Below are 23,667 nucleotides of genomic sequence, written 5' to 3'. Positions count from 1 at the left end.
CATATTCTCCATATTAAAAGCCTGGATTTTTTTCCCCCACAGGGAGGCAGATACTTTTCTGTATCCCGACTGAAAATAAGGCTGGTGAAAACTGGAGAACTATAGGACAGTTAGCTGACTGAGTGGGTGGCTGTGGCATAGAAGGTGAGCCTGGACATTTGTTTTATCAAAACCCTCTTCTCCCATTGCATTGGGAGGTTGCTAAACTGGTTTTCTTTCTTTCTTTTTTTTTTTTTTTTACTCTTGTTCAATCTAAAACTTTTGAATAATTGGGTAAGAAGCACAATTTTATGTATTTTTTTCTTACGTAAAAACGTTTGGAAAGAAATTTATGGCTATTTCACCGACCCACTTGTTTCACAACTTAAGACACCAAGAAATAAAGAAGCCAAGGACTTTCATCAGTGTCAAGCACTTAAGTAGATGGTTGATTACAAATTCATACTCAATTAGAATTTTAACCACTCCATATTATCTCAAAAGTAACTTTTATTTTGTTTGTGTTGTAGTTTGTTGACTTATTTCTACACTCTTTTTTTTTGTTGCTGCTGCTGTTTTCTTTTGTTTTACTTCTATCAGAGAGCTTCCAGTCATTTCTGTAGTCATTCACTCAACAACTGCGCTCTTGTAGAACATGTCATTCTGTATCCTGAGGAGAGAAAGTAAAAACATAGCCTTGGCAACATGTCCTTATTCTAGAGATCTTACAAAATTTTAAATGACTACATTAACAGAGGTATTAATTGTCAAGATAAAATGGCCCTTTAGTCTGGACATCAAGACAAACAAAAACCTTCAGTCTTCATAGTACAGCAGACTTGAGAAGAAATATGGGTACACTGTCAATACTGGCAACCAATATTGGTACTTGCGGCTTCGGAAATCAGTAAGTGACCTGCTTAGCGCTTCCTAATTAACATATGTTACATGTGCATCAGGGGCCTTCTTCACTTCGTCTTCAATATGCAATGAGCTGGGCTGTACCTTGGGCATCTCCACTTCAGAGCACAACACAGTCAAGTAAGAGCACCCTCAACTCACCAGTGTTGCAGGAATTCAGACCCAAAGCCCTGCCTGTTGTTTCTGTATGGTCTCACTTTGTAGAAACAGCTCCACCTTTTGTCTGAGACCCCGGTTCTCTTTTTAATACACCTTAAAAAATTCACATCAGATGCTCATCAAACTTTTTGGAGCATTCTCTATTTATGGTATCTACTTTTTTTTACTTATTTATAAATTATTATAAATATTGGTTTATTTACAAATTATTATACTAACAATGATTTATGCATTATTACACAGACACAAGGCAGAAATTTTTGAAGGATGAGATGATGATAAAGTAAACAATATTTTAAATGATCTCTGTTTTAACTTTTTAACAACAAACAACAGCTTTTTGTTCTCATTAAAAATATTATTAATTCTATTTTAGTGAGAGTAATATTACTGAATTTGCTATATTATTTTTGAAAATATTTGTTTAATGCTTTATGACACGGCACTTTTTAATATGGATTGTTTCAATCATTGGTTTTGATGGCTGTGATAGCTTAAAAGAATACTTTGCAAAAATATGTAGGTACGCATGAAAGAAGTGCATCAATATTTTCACTCTCTTAGTAATTATACCCATTTTTTAATCTTATCCACCAATTATGCAAAGGTTATTTGTTTAAATTTATCCAGTGTATCTCCACTTTCCTTGATGTCACTCATTTTTTTTCTTACAAACTAATTGCAAATTTTATCATTTTTATAACAAATGAGTTCAAAATGCATTAAAATGCTCCACTTGAGAGGTTTTAAAATAAGTTATAAATTTCCAGGTTCTTAATAATAATAATCATAATCACAAATGTTAATTAAAAATGTTCTAAATGTCAGGCACTCTCAAGTTTTTCTAAACATGACATCATTAATTCCTCGTAGCAACTCTAAGAAATAGGTGCTAATTCTTACCTTTATTTTACAGATGAAGAAAATGACTTAAGGTAACAGAGATTTTTTTTTTCCAACATCAATTACTCTCCACATTACCCATTTTTTTAAAAAAGTTGTTGCGTTCTCATTCATGTGCCTTAACTTGTGTGTGTGTGTTTTCAAAAATATCTGCCATGTATATATAGCACAGCACTAAAAGTCACCAATTTTTTCTTTGTAAAACTCAACGTTAGCTTTGAGAACACTTTTACACACTGGCCACAAAATAACAAAGAACTTCTGTGTGGCGTAAAGATTTCCATGGTCATTCTCAAGCTCTTCACATTGTAATGTAAAGATTCTATAGGATCACATAACCCCAAATCCACTCCACCTCGCACATGTGAACTGCAATTGATGGCAGTAAGGTGAGAACACACCAGGCAGCAAAGAAACCACCCTCAAGACTTCCTCCTGCTCCTCCCTTTCCAGCTCTAATGACAAATTTCTGACATGCGAACCCACTGTCAGTCCATTTAGCAGTGATTAATTTTTTCTTATTTTTAAATTAAAATAAAAGAAAATAGGTATTTCAAGTCTATTTTTCTTTTAACCTATCCCCCCACAAGTTTTCGAGCACCCCATAAGAATACCAGAAGCAGCGGCAGTTGAGTCGATTCTGACTCAGGGTAACCTCATGAGTGTCAGAGTAGAACTGTGCCCCACAGGTTTTCGTACTATGGGGTATGAGTGCCCTATAAAAACAAAAAGCAAAAAAAAAAAAAAAAAAAAAAATGTGGTGAAGTCAACTCCAACTCATAGTGATCCTATAGGACAGAGGAGAGCTGCCTCATAAGGTTTCCAAGGAGTGGGTGGCAGATTCGAACTGCTGACCCTTTAGTTAGCAGCCCAATGCTTAACCATTATGCCACCAGGTTACCCTATACTGGAGTTTAATCATGCCTGCACTTATCTTGCCAATCCAGGGCAGAAATGTGTTACTAATGTCTGTTGCTGATGATGTGAAGACATCTAGAACCAAATGAATTTTCTTGGAGACACTAGAGGTTTCTGCAGTTCCTAAATCCATTGCCAGCCCATCAACTGGTATTTGAAGGAAATTATACACCTTACATAGACTTAGGCTCTAAACCAGCATTCCACTTGCAAAGACAAAATGAGACGAAATGGCTGGGGAAGAATCAACCTGACACTCCCATTCCATATTCTGTTAAGATTCTAGGCACTTTGAAAGATTAGATCCAAAACTTTTTTTTTTTTTTTCCTGCTATGGCATCCATGCTCTGAGAGAACAACAGCAACAACAAAGAGTACTGAAAAGAATCAAACTTTGGTATAAAGAAATCTGCATTAGAAGTCAGGAAACACAACTTTCACCCTACTTCTGTTGTGAAACAGCTACAGGATCTTGTCAACATCATTTTATCCTCTGTATCTCAATTTCCTCAACTGTAAAATGAGAGTGCTAGATGTAGATCGGTGGTTTTCAAACCTTATTTTGGCAAGCCAGACCTTTATTATGTGATGCCTTAGGTAACAAGATAGAAGTAAATTGGGGTGAGGGCCCTAAACACTCCTATCCTCCCCTACAGTGGCCGCTGAGGTCACGCCAGGGAAGCCAAACAAGTCACAAAACAAATTTGAAAAACACCAAACTAGGTCTCAAAGGCCTTCTCTAGTTCTTAGACTCTATGATCCAGGAGTCAGGAAACCTAATTCAGTTTTATACCTTTATTTTTTTTTCCTCAACAGAAGATGACTCAATATTGTAAAACAGGAAATTTATGTATCTCTGTCACTGAAAGGCAGAAAAATTGTAGTTCAGCCAATTCAACTGAAATGTTTTTATCTAAACAGAGTTTATCCTCAGTAAGGTCACTGAGGTGATTAACCAGAACCTTTGTACTCAACCATTCCCAAATAAGTTACTATTGATTAACCTTTTTTCGTTGTGGTTAAATAACAGCATCAGAAATCATCTATAGACGAATGCCCAAATTATACTTCTCGTGATGTATATTCTTATTTTTGCCTTGCTTTTTCAGGTCAGCAAACAAGCCAAAAGCCCAGGAAGGCACAGAGGCGATGGGGACGTGACTATATAAAGAAGGCTTTCATTAACCTTGCTGGCCCACCATAATTTCAAATGTCAGCAGCTAATCAGAGGCTCACTGACATCATCAATGGATGGAGAGGAGAGATATCCTGTGGGATCAATCTTTTCTCTTAGTCTGAAATATATATTTATAACGCCACAGGGTTACTTGTGCTCTGAAGTGCTGGTGGGAAAACTTCCCCCTACTATTGAAATACATGCTTCTAATGCTGAAGTTAATGATTAATATTGACAGAGCAGCAAAAACGTGTATTTAAATGTCAGAATCTGACTACGTTATTGGCTTCTTTTCTACTAAATTCTCCCATGGCATTTTGACAACATGGGCAGCTGTAATGCTTGGCTCACTAATTCAGAAGAGAAAAGGTAAGCTTAACTATATTTCTTTTTTTAATAAGAATTTCTCTCTATGACTCATATTTATCTCAATATGAAAAACACAGAATAAAGTACCCATAATTACTTGAATTGTCAATGTTTTTAATATAATAAATTTGTCCATTAATTTGCCAGTCCTCCACATGCACCTGAGACATACAGACTGCTTCAGTGAGTTCAGCCAAATACGAGAGAATTGAGAAGTGAAAGTTTACAAAAGAAAGACAAGAATTTGCTGTTTGAATTTTATTAATTTCATAGCAAATATAAAACTTACTTTTGAAATGAGCTTATTCTGGCAAAATGAAGGAGCCCTGGCAGTGCAGTGGTTAAGTGCTCAGCTGCTAACCGAAAGGTCACCGGTTTGAAGCCAGCAGCTGCTGCACAGGAGAAAGGAGAAAGATGTAGCAATCTGCTTTCATAAACATTAAAAAAAAATTTTTTTTTTTTCATAAACATTACTGCCTTGAAAACCCTATGTGGCAGTTCTACCCTGTCCCAGGGGGTCTCTATGAGCCAGAATTGGCTCAACGGCAATGGGTTCGGTTTGGTTTGGGTATTCTGGCAAAAATATTGCTCGGACCATTACTAACCCAATAATCTTAATCAATTACATAAATAAATATGTAATGACGCTACAAGTTTTCAACACCATAACATGCAGTTTGTGGCCTGTACAAATTGTTTTAGACTCCAAAAAAACTTATCAAATAAAGACTCTTCCAGATCAAGGACTCTCCTCTCCCTTCATTAAACTAATGTACTCTTGTCCCCATGTATCAGCGGGGAGAAGGAATAACAGAATGAGAATATAAGAGTATGTCCCTTGATATAAAATAAGAACCTTTTTATTTAATTCAATTCAATTTATCTTATTCAAAAACTGTTCCTAAGGACTTGACCTTACACACGAGGATGGTAATGCAATATAAAGCACAAAGTAGAAATCTGAGATTATGCGCTTTTGGGTGGGAAGGGACAGCAATATATGAGGAATGAGAAGGAAGAGTAAGAGCTACAAAAAACAAAATTTGAGAAAATAAAGGAGAAAAATTTTGTAAACTAAAATTAACCCCCAACACCTAATTTTCAAAGAAAAAAAAAAAGCCTCCCTTAAATTGCATCTTTTTAAAACATTCGGACTAAGGTTATGTCTTCTTTTATGGGAGAATTCTACTGCAGTCACAATCTAATAACACATCTATATTAATAGAGTGATCAATACGTTTAGTTTTTGTCAATTTCTTCACAATGATCCAGGAAAGAGTAGGCTGCTGAAGTACCAAAAATTACTGTTTCAAATTAGATTCTATATTTTATAAGAGCTTTATCAAGGCAATAATTTATTCTGTACAGTTGCAGAGCAGCGAAAGAATTACTCTACAGTCATTTTCACTTCAACTGATTTGAAGACCTAAGTTATTAATTTAATTGTGGAAATATGCCATCATAAAATAACGGATGTATAATTCTTAGAGTTTGAGTTCAAATTCTGCCTCTTACTAATTTTGTATTTCTTGGGAATCACTTAATCTACCTGGAATTGTTTTTGAAGATTAAATAAAATGAAAAGTACAAAGTTAGTATCACAACTTCCACTGCCCTGACATATTACACTTAAGCTCTAGAATGCTGTACACTTGCTCCCATCAGTTAAGTATGTACTTACTTTCAGTTACTTTCATCCACAAACCAGCTTATACTAGATGTGCCTGTATGGATCCCTGTAGGACAGAGCAGAACTGCCCCATAGAGTTTCTAAGGAGCGTCTGGTGGATTCGAACTGCTGAGCTTTTGGTTAGCAGATGTAGCTCTTAACCATTATGCCACCAGGGTTTCCATTGTTACCACAGACAATTTAATTCAATATTAAATTTACTGATAAAATGTGCATGCAAAGATTTTTTTTCAAAAGAAAATTAAACTTTTATTTGGAAAAAGTTCATGAAACCTAATTGCTTAAAAAAAAAAAAAAACTTACCTTGGTGTGGAAGAACAAATATAAAAGTTGGGGAAACAAGAATTTTTCATTCATATTAAACCTTAAGTACATTAAAATTTGTGTTCCTTTTAAAGAAAAAAGAAAAGCCGGCCAGAAATCATTAGAACATTCAATATAGCACTTTTTTATACAAGAAAGTTAAATTTCAAACACCAGTCATCAGGCTCATATTTTAAGAAAAGATTTAGGCCCTATATCAAAAGATTTCTGGATATATATATATATATGCCATATATATATGTTTTGAACTAAAATAAAATGTGCAAGTTATTTCGTATGATTTTTGTGCTTCCTGATTTTTCAGCTAACCACTTTCAGGTCCTAATATCATTGAATAAGAAGGATGACAGATGATAGATAGATGATAGCTAATAAAATAAACCAAACCCATTGCTGTTGAATAGATTAATGCGATCCTAGGAAAAAAAAAAAAAAAAACTTTTTTTCTTCCTATGGGACAGAACAGAACTGCCCCATAGTGTTTCCAAGGAGTGACTTTTGGTTAGCAGCCAAGCTCTTGGATAGAGGATAATTAGTAGATACAGATATTTTCAATATATAACATATATTTTATGATTAAATATATTTATTTTCCCAGCTAATTTAGAAGGACAACATGCCATATTTTTATCTCAGTATATATTTTCTTCCCTAATTGATTCTGAATAATTAAGTAGATGTAATAAAATCACGTAATTCTAAGAATTTAGTGCATAAGATTTTAGGTTGTCTAAAGCAAACCATTAATTTTGCATGTGAGTAGTGAGCACCCTCCCCAACTTGAATTGCTTAATGTAAACACAGAAATAAATATAAGGCATATAGAGATACCCCGTTTTCTGAAAGTTCGCTTTGCACCACTTCATTTTTACGAAAGACCTACATTACCTGTTTTCGCTAATCTGAAGAGGATTTTCGTTTTTAAGAAAAAGAGGCGAAAAATGGAAATAGGTTCAGCGTTTGTTTCACAGCAAGTTGTTAAAGAGGCAGCGCGCACCCTGAGCAGCGAGAGTGGTGCCATCAAGCTCTTTCCTCAGGAACTAAGTACACTCAGCTCTCAGCAACCAGCCGCCATGGCTTTGAACTGTGTCTGTGAAACTAAGGGGTACATACACTATTTCTGCTTTATATAGGCTGTGTATTTATCATAGTATTCCTGCCTTTACTACATGTTAGTATGTGCTATTTTTTGAGTCTGGGAATGCTCAAAAATTTTTCCTGTATAAATTAGTGGTAATTGCGACTTATGAAACCTTTCATAGGAACACACTCCTTTCAGATAGCAGCGAAAACCTGTAATAGTTTTCTCTTGTTATGGCTAATTCAGATGCTGTGTCTTCTGGCTCACTCTGTAACATGTTTAGTTCTTACCAGTTTTGGGGTTTTGGTTTAATTTTTCCATATATATGAGATGATAAAATACTTTGCATCCTTTTAATTTACACATACATACAGTCAGTTAAACAGAAACCAAAATTATTGATGTTAATAATATGTTGTTGTTAGGTGCCGTCTAGTCAGTTCCGACTCATCACCACGCTGTGTACAACAGAACGACATGATGACCACCACCTGTCTGTCAGTTTGTCATACTGTGGTGTCTCGTGTGTTGCTGGAAGCCACCAGTATTCTGATACCAGGAGGGTCACCCACGGTGGACAGGTTTTAGCTAAGCATCCAGGCTAAGACAGACTAGGAAGAAAGACTAGGCAATTTACTTCCAAAAGAAAAAGTTGACCACTGCAAACCTTATGAATTCACAATATAGTTCAGAGTATATCTAATATTTACTGATTTTGAGGAACATTTTTTGGATAGAAGTTGGATATACTTTGCATTAGAAGAATATATTTAGGGACCAACTCGTGAACAATATCCATCTTCTAAGGTCCAGTTTGGTTTTATCTTCACTTGAGCAGATGATTTTGTGCATTTTGTTTATAATATCCATCCACGTGAACTCACATGCAAAAAATTAGAGGCTTGAAGCATTGTCCTCATTAATAGAAGTCCTTTGCTTTACGTTGACTATATCTAAAGTCTCTTATTTCTGTATTTTCAGTTTATCTCTATAAACAAAAGTCTTCAACCAAAGTAAATGTCATAATGACACGTAATTTGTCTGATTAGCTCATTATTTTATACTAGTATAAACAATTGCAGTTGTCTTATAAACTGTCTGCTGTTGAGTCAATTCTGACTCATAGCGACCCTATAGGACAGAGTAGAACTGGCCCAAAGGGTTTCCAAGGAGTGGCTGGTGGATTCAAACTGCCGACATTTTGGTTGGCAGCCGAGCTCTTAACCACTGTGCCACCAGTAGGTGCTTAATTTTTTTGGATGAACAAATGTATTTGCTTATACAAATAAGATGCAAGGAAACAAAAGCTGACAATTTCTGAGTGTCTCTTTTCCAAAACATAGTTTCCTACAGCATTTATGTATTAACCATTCTCTGTTCTGTTTGTTAGTGTTTCTGTGATCTTAACATTCCGTTAAGATTTTTTGGTTTTATCTATTCTAAGCTAGCAGTTGTTTCTCTTTTTCCTGCTAATGTTGGCATTAATTCTTGTGTATAATTTACCCTTTCTTTAAAAGCTCCATCGAGAAAGACTCTTACATCACTTCATTACCCACAACTTATTTTGACATTAAAATTCCTTCAATTATCCTTTAGTGCTGTATTGCTGGTGACCCTTTTAAATTTGTAAACAAATACATTTGTTCTGTATATGTTTATGTTTTGCCTTCTAAATGCAGTGAAAATGAACCTAGAATCTTTATCGTATTCTCAACAGGCTTTGATGATACAATTAAAATACAAAGTAACCAGAAGTTAAATTATCAATAAGAGTCATTTATTTTGCATTTTTATTTTAAAGAATACTTAAGAGAATTGTGATGAATTACCAGTGACAAACTACTTCGTGCAGGCTGATTTTGTGTGGAGAGTTTAATTAAACATTGCAGCTGTTTATCTCTATGGTGATTAAATTTTCATATGTAAATTGCATGTATTAAGATCAAGATACTTATGTAAATGTCACTTGCCTTAATGTTTTGTGTTACTCTTATTAACATCTAACCATCAGCTTGTAATCTTGTATTGCAATCCATTGGCATGTGATACACTGTTAAGACAAGTAGATTTAGATCTTAAGAACAAACGAGTTTTTTTTAATTTTTTTCTACAACCTGAAGTTTATCATTCAATTTAAACATGTTTAGAGAAAGGTAAAATCTAAAGCATCAAAGAATAGTTGTCTTCTGCCAAATACCTTCCAGAAAGGGTACATTCTATATATCACCTAAAACCAAAACCCGCTGCCGTCTAGTCGATTCTGACTCACACTGACCCCATAGGACAGAGTAGAACTACCACATAGGGTTTCTAAAGAGTGCCTGGTAGATTCAAACTGCCGACCTTTTGGTTAGCAGCCATAGCTCTTAACCACTATGCCACCAGGGTTTCCTACCTGTATATAACAGAAGATTAGGAAAAAAAAAACTGTCAAAACCGTATTGTATTTTCCAGAAACATGGAATGTGTAGACAGGAGCAACAGATGAAACATGGCATATACTCTACAGCTTAGAATTGCTAAGTGTGTATTGTCAATATGTTGTGTTGTTAGATGCCCCCGAGCCAATTCTGACTCACAGCAACCCTATGTACAACTGAAAGGGAACACTGCCCGGTCCTGAGCCATCCTCACAAATCATTGCTATGTTTGAACCCATTGTTGCAGCCACTGTGTCAATCCATCTCTTTGAGGGTCTTCCTCTTTTTCCTTGACACACTGCTTTACCAAGCATGATGCCCTTCTCCACAGTCTGACCCTTCCTGATTAACATGCCCAAAGTGCATAAGAGGAAGTCTCATCATCCTCACTTCTAAGGAGCATCCTAGCTGTTCTCCTTCTAAGCCGGGATTGTTTGTTCTTTTGGCAGTCCATGATGTATTCAATATTCTTCACCAATACCCTCATTTAAAGGCATCAATTCTTCTTTGGTCTTCCTTATTCATTGTCCAGCTCTCGCATGCATATGAGGTGATCGAAAATATCATGGCTTGGGTCACGTAACCTTAGTCCTCAAGATGACATCTTTGCTTTTTAAAACTTTAAAGAGATCCTTTGCAGCAGATTTGCCTGATGTCAACATAAAAAAACCAAAATCAAACCTCTTGCCATCGAGTTGATTTTGACTCATAGTGACCCTATAGGATGGGGTAGAACTGTCCCCATAGGGTTTCCAAGGAGCAGCTGGTGGATTCAAATTGCCAACCTTTTGATTAGCAGCCTGAGCTCTTAACCACTGTGCCACCAGGGAAAGTGGAACTCACTCCACATTATCCCTAAACAATCTCCATTGGAAATGAACTGCTAAGCTTTGTTTTTGTGGGTTTTTTTTGTTTTTGTTTTTTTCAGGTTAACGCTTTACTGCTGGGTTGGGGGTGAGTAGTATTTAAAACAAGGTTGTTGAAGAAGGTAGGAGGAGGCAGTCCTTCCATGGCCTGATGGCTATTGCCCCCCTCACCCCATCCTCTCTCTGCTCGTATATTTGGGCCTCAGGACAAGCAACATCCTACTCCAAAGTCTGATATTCTGTCCAGATAACTAGCAGGGTTAAAGAGATACAAAGCTGAGCTGGTGCCTATGTGTCTAATCACACCTCCTCCTTGGGTAGTCAGGCCAGAAAATCCTTGTGGTGAGTCACGTAACCCCTGGAATATACAATTGCATGGAGGAGGACATCCTTGTTCCTTGCCCACGATGCATAGTGGGGGCCACGTGTAGAAGAGTCTCTGTCTTTTCCCAGACAGCTGTCTGAGATGGGGGGACCACTCCCCATGGAGCTCTTCTGTTGTTTGCTTTCTGTTTTCTGTGAGTAATTAAATGGCTTTTATTTGCCAATACTTCATGAGTGTCTTGTTTGTGGAAGTCTATCAGACTAGATGGATGTAGCACATGTAGAGGGGTTGTGGCTACTTGGTTGGGATCTTCTGGCTGCTTGGCATCTCAGGATACCCTCTGAGACAACCTGTGAATGTAATGCAGAAACCCTCAATAACAATAACAATAGCAGTGCTTAAATTGCTCAACATAGCTCCCACACAAAAATCACCACATCCTTTAACCCAGAAGAGATTTGGTCTTTAAAAGGAATAAAAGATGGTAGCTTACTAATTGCAAGTCAGTTGAAATGCCATTGGTACTACAAATCTTTCTCTGTGGAGACCAGAGAGGAGAGTGAATAGAAGAGTGTATCACCTTTGTGAAAATATTTGTGCTAAGTATTGTTTTATTATCCATATTTAAAGTCTCCCAACTACAGCATATTAGATTCTATAATTATTATTTAAATTATAAACAATACTACATATGTCTTCAGCAAGGCTCTTCTTAGTAAGTTAAACTAAAAATGAAATGAGATTTCCCTATTCACTTGGTGAGTGCAGTTGTTTACAGCGATGGACCCCAAACAATCTAAATGTTTGCCTCATTACTTAAAATGTACTTGGACATGTACCGTAATAAGTGTATGCCTTTCAGAAATTATCTAGTATACTTCAAATTGAGTGATACCTATTGGTAAATTTTCATTTATTTTGTATTTAAATGCACATAAATAGAAGTTCTAATATATTCTGTCCACATCCCATAGATCATTTTGCATACCTGTTTGGAAGTACACTCCATGTGTTTGAGCATGTTGGGTTAGTTAATAAGTAGTCTAAGCTCCTGTTAGACCCATTCAGCATTTTCTTGTGTCCTGACTTTACCAACTGTAACCCCTGCACCTATCTTGTAGACACATATGTTTAGAGATTATAAGAAGTGATTATAAGAGGAGGAAGAAGTGATAGATTTGGATGGATCTATGATCCTACATTCTCCTATACTTAAAAAAGTCAATATCACAGTATGACAGTGACTTTAACTTTTCCAATAAGATACTACGTATTTCTCAATGTATCATATATTTATGTCCATTTTGTTTATGTGCAGCTTGCACAATGCCTGACAAATTTTAGGTACTGATAAATATTTGTCAGAATAGTGTTGAATAGTCACAGTTCCTATTACTCCTCACACCATTTTCAACAACTATATTCTCAAAGGGATCTCTTAGAGTTCATATCTTTTTTCAGGTATTTGTTGTTGTTATGTGCCATCAAGTGGATTCCAACTCATAGTGACCCTGTGTGGATTAGTAAGCAACATCGTGATAAACAAAGAAAATATTGAATTTGTCAAGGACTTCATTTTACTTGGATCCACAATCAATGACCATGGAAGCAGCAGTCAAGAAATCAAACAACATATTGCATTGGGCAAATCTGCTGCAAAAGACTTCTTTCAAGTGTTAAAAAGCAAAGATATGATTTTAAGAACTAAGGTGTGCCTGGCCAATCACCTCATAAGCAGCAAAAGCTGGACAATGAATAAGGAAGACCGAAGAAGAATGAATGTATTTGAATTATGGCGTTCACAAAGAATATTGAACATACCATGGACTGCCAGAAGAATGAACAAATCTGTCTTGGAAGAAGCACAGCCAGAAAGCTCCTCAGATGGGAGGATGTCAAGTCTTCGTCTCATATACATTAGACATGTTATCAGGAGGGACCAGTCCCTGGAGAAGGACATCATACTTGGTAAAGGAGAGGATCAAAAAAGAGGAAGACCCTCAAAGAGATGGATTGACACAGTGGCTGCAACAATGGGCTCAAACATAGCATAGGTTGTGAGGATGGAGCAGGACTAGGCAGTGTTTTGTTCTGGTGTACGTAGGGACGCTATGAGTTGGAATTGACTCAAGGGCACCTAACTACATGCAACAACAACAATCTTTACAGAAGCAGACTGAAACATTTTTCTCCCACAGAGCAGATGGTGGGTTCAAACTGCCAACCTCTATGTTAGCAGCTGAGTGCTTTGACCATTCGTACCATCAGGGCTCCTTACATACCATAGAAAATCAGTATTTTATTAATAAGAAAGATCATTAAAGATAATCATATTCATCTACCTACCCAACCAAACTAAGTCACTTTTTTAGTACATAGCTCACAAGCTCCCAAAACATCCCCTTCCTTGTCTAGGGGAGAATTGAATATAAATACAGTTATTTCTTATTTAATCAACATACAGCTGAATTTCCTTATTTAGTCTCAGTATAGTGAAATATTCACATGAAACACAAATGTGACAAAAATTCTGTGAAAACAATGTAACTATTTTTGTTGTACTTGAAGAGTGATGCAGTGGTTTGGCATCTTATGATACAACTTTGTGAGAAATTTAGCCTTTCTCCTATACTTTACACTCTTGAGAAATAATAAGTTTCTTCCTCCCTTCCTTACCACTCTGTCCCCTGACTCTACATTGTTTTCTTGATTCTCTGCTCTTCCAAATATCCAGATCATTTAGCTATAACCTTCTTTCATAACTCTTGATCCTCAACTCTTGATCCTTGGGCAGCTCCCTGAGAAGTCTCAATCAACTCCTTTTCTAACTAACCCTTGTTCTCATTAGAGCCCTAACACTGGAGTCCTGGTGAATAAAGCCCTCCATTTCGTGTCACTTATCTCAACATAACATTTCACAAGACTTAGTGCCCCTCCTTTCCACCCCTTCCTATTTCTTTGCTTTTCAGGCTATTACCCACAACTCAACTCAGAATAGTCATAATTATCTAGTAAAATTTTTAAGTCAGGATTTCTGGACCAACATAGGAAAGTAGTGGCTGTATAAACTTAGTGAAAATTGCATGAATTTTCCTAATGAAAATACATATCAATAAGGGGAAATAATATAATCACACACTTACTGCCTAACCAGGAGACAAACCTTTAAGTGAGGAAATAACTTTAGAGGCCAAAGGATTTGGCTTTCTGGCTTACAAACACATGTTCTGATACCATTTTCTCCCTAATCTTGACACGCAACTAGCTAACTCACCCAATTCCCAGCTTTACTGTTCTTTATTTCCTGTCCTCAAAAACATTAAGCTTTTCAAAGTTGGTAGAGCTTTCACAAGCTATTCAGAGGAAAGAAAGCTCTTGTGCCTGACCATATCATGACCAAGTTTCAGGTGTCTCCTCCGATCTCCCAGTCAAAAGGAACCCCTGACCCCTTAACTGATGGCCACGGTTTTAATTATAATTATAATTATAATTTTTTTTTTTTTTTTTTTGCTGAACCATAACTTATTTGGAAGTGTATTCTTTAATTTCTAAATTGTGGCATTGGACTCATTACTCTTTTGTTATTAATTTCTTTATTAATGGAATTTTGAGAGGTCATGGTCTGTATGATGTTGAGCATTTGGCATTTTTTAAAAGTTGCTTTTTCATTTATGGATCCCTGGCACAGCGGTTAAGAGTTTGCCTGCTAATCAAAAGGTCGGCAGTTCGAATCTACCAACCACTCCTTGGTAACCCTATGGGGCAGTTCTGCTCTGTCTTATAGGGTTGCTACGAGCTGGAATCGATTTGAAGGCAACGGATTTTGTTTTTTTCATTTATACAATTTTGGTGCTCTTCTTTACCAAGTTTTACCTTGTATCATTCATCTTCAGCCTGAGGATATTTCTCTTGATGAGTTATCTCAGCTTTTATTTAAAAATATTTTTTGTACTCATATTTGAATAAATATTTGAGTATTATAAATAAAATTTTTGAATGCTATAAATAAAATATATTTTATTCTCTATATTTGGTATATTACCACTTGATATAGAATCATGGATTAACAGAGTTTTTTTTTCTTTTCATTATGTAAAGATATCATCTGGCCACCATTGTTTCTGATAAGAAGTCTCTGGTCATTCTTATCCTTGTTCCCCTGTACAAAATGCATCTTTTATTCTTTGGCTACCTACAAGATTTTCTAAGTTAGCTTGTCAGAAGTTTGACTATTATGCTTGAATATATTTTTTAAATTTATTTAGGTTTCTATTTATCCTGCTTGAGATTTCAGAGCTGCTTGGATCTGTAAATAGATGTTATTTGTGTTTTTGTATTTTTTTTTCTTTTAGTCTAATTTAGGAAGGTTTTGGCCATTACTTTTTAAAAATATACTTTTTCTGCCCCAATCTCACTTCTTTTTCCTCTGGTACTCCAGGTATACACATGTTAAACAAAAACAAAAACAAAAAAACATTTCATTTAGACCATTTCATTACAGATGTTCTACTGTCCTGAACTCTAATCTTTCTCTCCTTCCCTCAGCAAGATCACCATGCTTTGCTGAGACAACAGCTTGAGGGGAGGTTGGGGAATATCCCCCCCGCCCTTCAGCAGAGAGCTGGATGATCACGAGATTCACCTTGTAAGTTTCCTATCTCTTAGGGATGGCAGGGTTTTATTGATCCATGTGTGAAAACACTTAAACAGTTTATTTATATATTTTGCCCAGTTTTATAGTTCTTATTTGTTTATTTTTTTAATGGTGGGAGGGTACTTCTGACCCATTTACTGCATTATGAAGGAAATCAGAAGACCTTAATAAATTCTGATGTTGTATTCATCACTTTCTGAACCAAAGTTTGTGAACACATTTCATGATTTCAGATTTACCTATTTCTTCAAATAATTTTCTCAGACTTTGCTTTACATATTTTGAAGGTAAATTATACAGCTTCAGAAAATTTCTCTTTTATTCTTGATTTATTTTATTTTATTCATCTTATTCCTGAGAGACTGTTTTATTTTCCTTTGGTTTTCACTCAAGTTTATATATTTTCTGGTATAAACATAATTATGTTAAGTCCTTTGCGATTAATATTCCAAGGGAATACTCCCAATTCTGCAAATTTTAGTGTTGCTGCTGACATTACAGGCCAACTCTTTGAGGTAATATAATGATTTCATAGAAACTGATCAAAAATAAACTGTATGTGTAGAAGAATTAAAGAGGCCACAGAGTATGGTAAGACGGCAGATTCTGTAGCCAGCATGCTTTGGTTCAAACCTTGTCTTGATCATTTATCAATAGGTGGCCTTGGGAAATTCATTTAATCTCCTTGTGCTTCATTTTACTCAACTGGAAAAGGGGAAATAGTAGCAGTAAAACTTTTTTTGTTTGTTATAAGAAGTAAATTTAATTATATTTATAAACCTTGCCAGGAAAATAGTAGGTATTATGTGTTTGTTAAATAAATTAAAAATAGCAAATAGAAACCATAAGGAAAGAACTAGAGGGCTTTAAGTCTTTTGCACAGAGAACACAGCTGGATTTTATATTATGAATTTGAAAACATCTCACTTTAACACATTTAATCTGGTCATATTTTTTGTGATTATAAATTTGAATTTCTTTCTATGATTTTATTTTCTTCTTCCTATTGACCAGATTTTTTATTGGATGCTTTTCCACCTCTTTTCTTACCTTCTATTGATGCCTCCTTTTTTTACCTGCCAGTTGGGAAGATATACATTATATTTTTAGTCATTTAGTGGATATTTTAGGAGATGGTTATCAATGAGCCACTCACATTTCTGCATGTCTTACTAGCAAAGGCACTGTCTGTCTTCATTCCAGAGTGTCTTTTCAAGGATGTGTGTATAGCAAACAGCCTTTGAAGATACAGTGTCTCCCTCTGGAATAAAGGGTGGTTTTCTGTCTATGATGATAAAGATCATTACTCTCTCAGGAGCAGAAGTCAGATGGGATTTCCGTCCACTATAAAAGAGTAAGGCTCCATAAACTTAAGGCTCCTCAGCTATGACACAAACTCTCTATATACATAGAGTCTACCTGGGCTCCTCCATATCACCCTCTCAGGACTGGGGCATCAAGATGAACTGATGCAAACATTAATCTCATGCCGCTTGGTGTGCCCAGAGTAAAAAATCTCCCTGATTTGATGGCCTAGGTGGTTTTGAAGAATGCTAATCAGGCAGTTTATAGAATGTTCCTCCATTTGCACTTGTCTTATATTTTTCTCATGGTTAGGCTGGGATGCCATTCTCATCACATCATATCAAGAATGCTATAGCATGACTTATTACTGATTATGTTAATTGTGATCACCTCATTGAGGTAGTGTTTCTCAACTACAAATTACTATTTTTCCCCCTTTCCATACTATGCTCCTTAGAAGGAAGTCACTACCTGCAGCCTACACTTAAGAGGTGGAAAGTTATGCTTCACCTCCTGGAGAAGGAAATGTGTATATAAATTACTTGGAATTCTTTTGTATGGGAAATTTTGTCTATTTCCCCCATTCATTTATTTATTCTATCATTTATTTGTATGGATGCATGAATATTTATTTTATATTTTGGGTTATAATTCAGTACTACTTTATTCATTTCTTTTTCCCAAAATTTTCCAGCTTTGGCCACTGGAGGTTTCCTCAGTTGCATCTTGTGTGCTTTGACATAGTCTCATAATTTTGCTTTTTAAGCACTTCTGGCATTAGAAGATGCTACAGGCACATATTGTATATTTCCAACCCCTACCCTAGAATTAGCCATTTCTACAAGGAGCTCCGGTTTCTTTTCCAGAAATCCTATTAAAAAGCAAGATGTTATATCTTGTTTCCTTTCATTTCTTGTATAGCATTCTAAAAAAAAATCTAAGCTTATATAATTTTAATATTTTTGTTTCAATTAAATGTATTTGAACCATACTCTAACCTCTGAGAACTTATTAATCAAAGCTCAATTTCTGATGGATAGTGTTTTTATTATGATTTAGTTCTAAATATTCTCTGGTATCAATAATAACAAATTATTGAAAAATACGTTTTTAAATTTTCCAACATGCAGGTGTTTTTCTTTTTTTTGTTTTTTATTTCTAATTTTATTGAGTTATATTTAGAGAATGCTACCTTCACAAAAAGGAAAATTTGATATTGGTTGAGATTTGTTTTGTGGACCAGGTTTTAAGCTTCTGCTTTAGGTATTTGCCAGCTATGCTAATAAGTACATTAAATCAAAAAAAAAAAAAAAAAAAAACCATGGCGGTTGAGTAGATTCTGACTTATAGTGACCCTATAGGACAGGGTAGAACAGCCCTGTAGGGCTTTCAAGGAGCCACTGGTGGATTTCAACTGCCAACCTTTTGGTTAGCAGTTGAGCTCTTAACCACTGTGCACCACAGCTCTGGCAAGTGCATGTAAGCATTGAATTATCTTCTACCCCTTGTGAACATTCTTATTTGTCTCATTGTGTAGTGTAATCCTAATAATGATGTTTACAATATATCTTGATATTAATTTAGCTATCTGATTAACATTTGCTGGTTATACTTTGTTTCATTTCTCATATTTCAATATTTCTGTCTCTATAATTTAGACATCTAAAATTTTAATTTTGTTTTTAAATATACACTTGAATATTTTTTATTCTTCTTGAAATTCTGTGAAATTTAAGCAAAAATATTTTAATTCATTTATACTTATTGTGATTACTTACATATTGAATTTATTTCAAACTCATTTTCTGTACTTTCTACTTGCCATGTGTTTCCTTGTTCATTTTTCTGTTTCCTATCTGGTGGTATAGTGGTTACAAGCTATGGCTGCTAACCAAAATCAGCAGTTTGAATTTACCAGGTGCTCCTTGGAAACTCTGTGGGGAAGTTCTACTCTGTCCTATATGGTCACTATGAGTCGGAATTGACTCAACAGCAATGGGTTTATCTTTGATTTTATTAATCGAATGTTATTTACTCTTCCCTCCATTTGCTTCTTATTGTGTTGTTGTCGTTATTATATGTCGTCGAGTCAGTTCCCACTCATAGTGACCCTATGTACAACAGAAGGAAACACTGCCTGGTCCTGCACCATCTTCGCAATTGTTGCTATGTGTGAGCATATTGTTGCAGCCACTGTGACAATCCATCCCATTGAGGGTCTTCTTATCATAGATCTTGAGAAGTCTGCTCTCTGGCTAAGGAGAATTATTTATTCCTCATTTTCTGGTTATTTTAATATCTTCTCATTTTCTTTGGCATTCTTCAGAATATTATAATATGTCTTGGTAATTCTGTTTTTCAATTCATTACTAATTCTATTATCTTGACTTATTTGGGTTTGATAAAGATAAATCCATAAATAATAGAAAACTATCAGCTAAAATTTCTTGATTATTTTCTCTCTCCCATTCTCTCTATCCTTTCCCCTTGGGACTCTATCAGACCTATGTTGGACCTTCACATTATATCTTGCATATCTCTCTTTAATTAAAATGTCTATAAATTTCATTTCTAGAATTCTAGATTATTTTTATATCTATTTCTTTTCCTCATTTTTTCTAAATTCTAGATTTTTTTTAAAATATACCTGTCCTTTTCAAATACTATTTTCTCATAGATTATAGTTTCCTTATGCCTTAGTCATATTAAGTGCACCAACTTTATAATATCTCAAATGCTGCATGACTATGGAAAACCTATTTGCTTGCCCAATAAATCTCTTTTGTTGTTGTCAGGTGCCGTGGAGTCAGCTCTGACTCATAGCGACCCTGTGCAGAACAGAACAAAATGCTGCCTGGTCCTGTGCCATCCTCACAATTCTGATATGCTTGAGTCCATTGTTGCAGCCACTGTGTCAGTCCATCTCATTGAGGGTCTTCCTCTTTTTCCCTGACCCTCTACTTTGCCAAGCATGATATCCTTCTCCGGGGACTGACCCCTCCTGACAACATGTCCAAAGTATGTGAGGCACGGTCTTGCCATCCTTGCTTCTAAGGAGCATTCTGGTTGTACTTCTTCCACGACAGATTTGTTTGTTCTTTTGTCAGTCCATAGTATATTCAATATTCTTCGCCAACACCACAATTCAAAGGCATCAATTCTTTTTCAGCCGTCCTTATTCATCGTCCAACTTTCTCATGGAAAATCTAAAATCTCTTTTCGGGTGGGTTATTTCTCCCTTGGAATACTATAAATGATTTTAAGTTCATGTCACAATATTTGTTGTGTGTTTAATTCTGTCAAATGCATCAAAGACACCATCAATCTAAAACCATTTTTTATATTACTATTTTATCTTGGAGGATTTACGGACCATGCAGATACAATATGTATTCAATTCTTGAAACCTACATGTGGTGCTGATCAATGGTTACATATTTTCAGGATAGAGGTTTTGCTTTTTGTTTGTTTTCATATATATATACATATATATATATATATATATATTAATACATACATTTCCCACCTAGAGTCCAGGATTTGCTGATGTTGGTTGATTCTTATATATCATTTATCTTTTCCTTGAGAGTAAAGACATTTGAACACCCATCTCTCTATTTTGCAAAGGCTTAAGATTTTGTTTTCTCTCCCTTTTTGAGCACTGAAAAAATATATTCTACTAGCTGTGGATCTTGGAAAAAAAAAAAAAACGTAATTAATGATAAACTAACCAATACTAATAAGAATAAAAATAATCACAGCTAACCAACACCACCATTTATCTGTTAGATACCTCTAATGTCTCTGATTCTTTCCATACTGCATCACATTTATTTATGAAATGAGGTAAAATTTATTAAAACCACTATTCAGATGGGGAGATTAAGTCTCAGAAATGTTATTGAAACTGACTAACAAAAAGAAACTGTGAAATTTGAACAAATATCTAATTATAAAATTGGACAATTGAAAATACCTTTCTTCATCAAAGAAAAAATAGAGGCATTTACTTTTGAATATATATTGTTATATTTTGTTTACCAAATTGATACATTATCCGATATCTCTAAAAATCATGAATCATTCAGAATACTTAGTTTGGTCTTTGTTTTAGGCTTGGTTCTCTGGAGAAGCAAACTAGTGAGGCGAGCAGGATGCAAGATTCAGAGTGAGTAAAAGCCAGCGAACTTCGCCGTAATATCCACTTATATTGGATACAGACCACATCCCCAAGAAAACTACCTTTACAACTTATTGATTGATCACATCAGATCACATCCTGGAGGTGATTGCATTTTATCACAAAATAGAAGATAACTACATCATTATATAACTGCCAAACTATATCAATACATAACTTCCAAACCTCTGAGAATCAAGGCTCAGCCAAGTTGACACACAGCCTTAACCTTTGTTAACTTGGCACCTGTACACATCTCCTTAAACCATACACAATCACTAAATAAGAACAATTACAAAGTCATACTTTCACCTGATATGATACAACCAACATGCGTACAACCGATAACATGCTAGCCTCATCTGCACCTTATATTTTACAAGTGAAAAAAACAAAAATATTTGATGCACACATACAAGAAAGGAATACTCATAACAATTATAGTCCTTGCTTCTGCAACTGGCCACATGGTATAACTCTAAATAATTGGTATTAGAACTACCTCCTTTCACCACCCATTCTGTATTCCCTCTTCCATCAGCAAGCACCTCAGCTGGTCGTGGTTGTTTGTTAGGTGCAATGACCCAAACCTTCATTCCTAAAGGTTTTGGGCCATTAGTAGTTATGTCAGGATTAGGTTGCTATAGTTTTCCATTGACTTTAATCACAAGGCATGGTAGTACAGAGAGATCCCATAGAGATCGCCTATATTCCAGACATATTCTTTTTTACCTCTATATGCAACATCAATCTGATTTCCCCTCGGTAGTCAGGGCCAATCACACCAACAAATATAGTAACTCCCTTCTTTGCCCTTTGATCCAGAGGCATGAGGAGCCCAAAGTGGCCAAGAGGAATTCTTAACTTCCAGTTCAACAGAATCCGTGTTGTGTTTTCAGATGGGGGCATGCCTCCCTTTGGAACTAAAACCTCTAGATACATAGAGCATACAGTCTCAGTGACAGGAAGCAAAAATTTTACGAGGTGGGTCACTAGGGGTAATATTGAGCAGTAACATTCCCATTTCCATACCCTGAATCCTAGAACCGTGAATCCTGGCTATTGGAGAAAAAGCACAATATATTTAATGCTGGTTTAGAGCATATATTGTCTCCTGGAGAACATTGCCTAATCATTTGAAGTGTTGTCACCTAGCAGGTGCAGTAATTGTGTCCTTGGAAGACCATTCCATCATTCTATCAAGCCAGCTGCTTCGGGATGATGGGAAACATAGTAAGACCAGTGAATTACCTGAGCATGGGCCCATTGTTGTCCTTAATTAGCTGTGAAATGAGTCCCTTTATCTGAAGCAATGCTGTGTGGGATAATATGATAATAGATAAGGCATTCTGTGAGTCCACGGATGGTGGTTTTGGCAGAAGCATTGTGTGCAGGGAAGGTAAATCTGTATCCAGTGTAAGTGTCTATCCCAGTAACAACAAAGCGCCGCTCTTTCCATGATGGAAGTGGTCCAATATAATCAACCTGCCACCAGGTTGCTGCCCACTAGCCTCAAGGGATGGTGCCATATGAGGGACTTAGTATTAGTCTCTGCTGCTGGTAGACTGGGTACTCAGCAGGGGCTGTAGCCAAGTCAGTCTTGCTGAGTGGAAGCCCACGTTGCTGAGCCCATGCATAACCTCCATCTCTGACACCATTGCCACTTTGTTCATGAGCCCATTGGGAAATGATGGGACTGGCAAGGGAAAGATGATGACTGGTTTCCATAGAACACATCATTGTATCCACTTGATTGCTAAAATCCTCCTCTTCTAATGTCACCCTTTGGTGAGCATTCACATGAGACACAAATATCTTCACTTCTGTGGCCCATACTTCTTCTCCATACCCGCTTGTCACCGGTATTCCAATCATGTTCCTTCCAAGTCCCTGACCATCCAGCCAAACCATTGGCCACAGCCCATGAATCAATATACAATCACACATATGGCCATTTCTCCTTCTAAGCAAAGTGAACAACTAGGTGCAGTGTTTGAAGTTCTACCCATTGGGAGGATTTCTCTTCACCGTTATCCTTCAGAAAGGCCATTGTCCACTTTCAAGTAGTGCCTGCATATTGCACAGAACCACCTGTAAACCAGACACCAGTTTTCTCTTCTTCAGTCAACTAATCATAAAGAACTCCCCCTGAGGCCATAGGTACAGACTGGGAGATGGAAGACAATGTGACAGGAGTGTAGACCATGGGCATTTAGGCCACCTACTCATGCAACTTACTTGTGCCTTCAGGCCCTGCTCAGGCCTGATGTGGTATATTTCACTGCCATTTTATGATGGAGTGCTGCTGTACACATTGGACTTTATGGCTAGGGGGTTCAGACAACACCCAGTTCTTGATGGGCAGTTCAAACCACATGGTGACTTGGTGGTCCATG

The sequence above is a fragment of the Loxodonta africana genome, chromosome 6, assembly GCF_030014295.1.
Source record: "Loxodonta africana isolate mLoxAfr1 chromosome 6, mLoxAfr1.hap2, whole genome shotgun sequence".
NCBI lineage: Eukaryota > Metazoa > Chordata > Mammalia > Proboscidea > Elephantidae > Loxodonta > Loxodonta africana.
The sequence above is the reverse complement of the archived record's forward strand: the minus strand, read 5'-3'. Positions refer to the sequence as shown.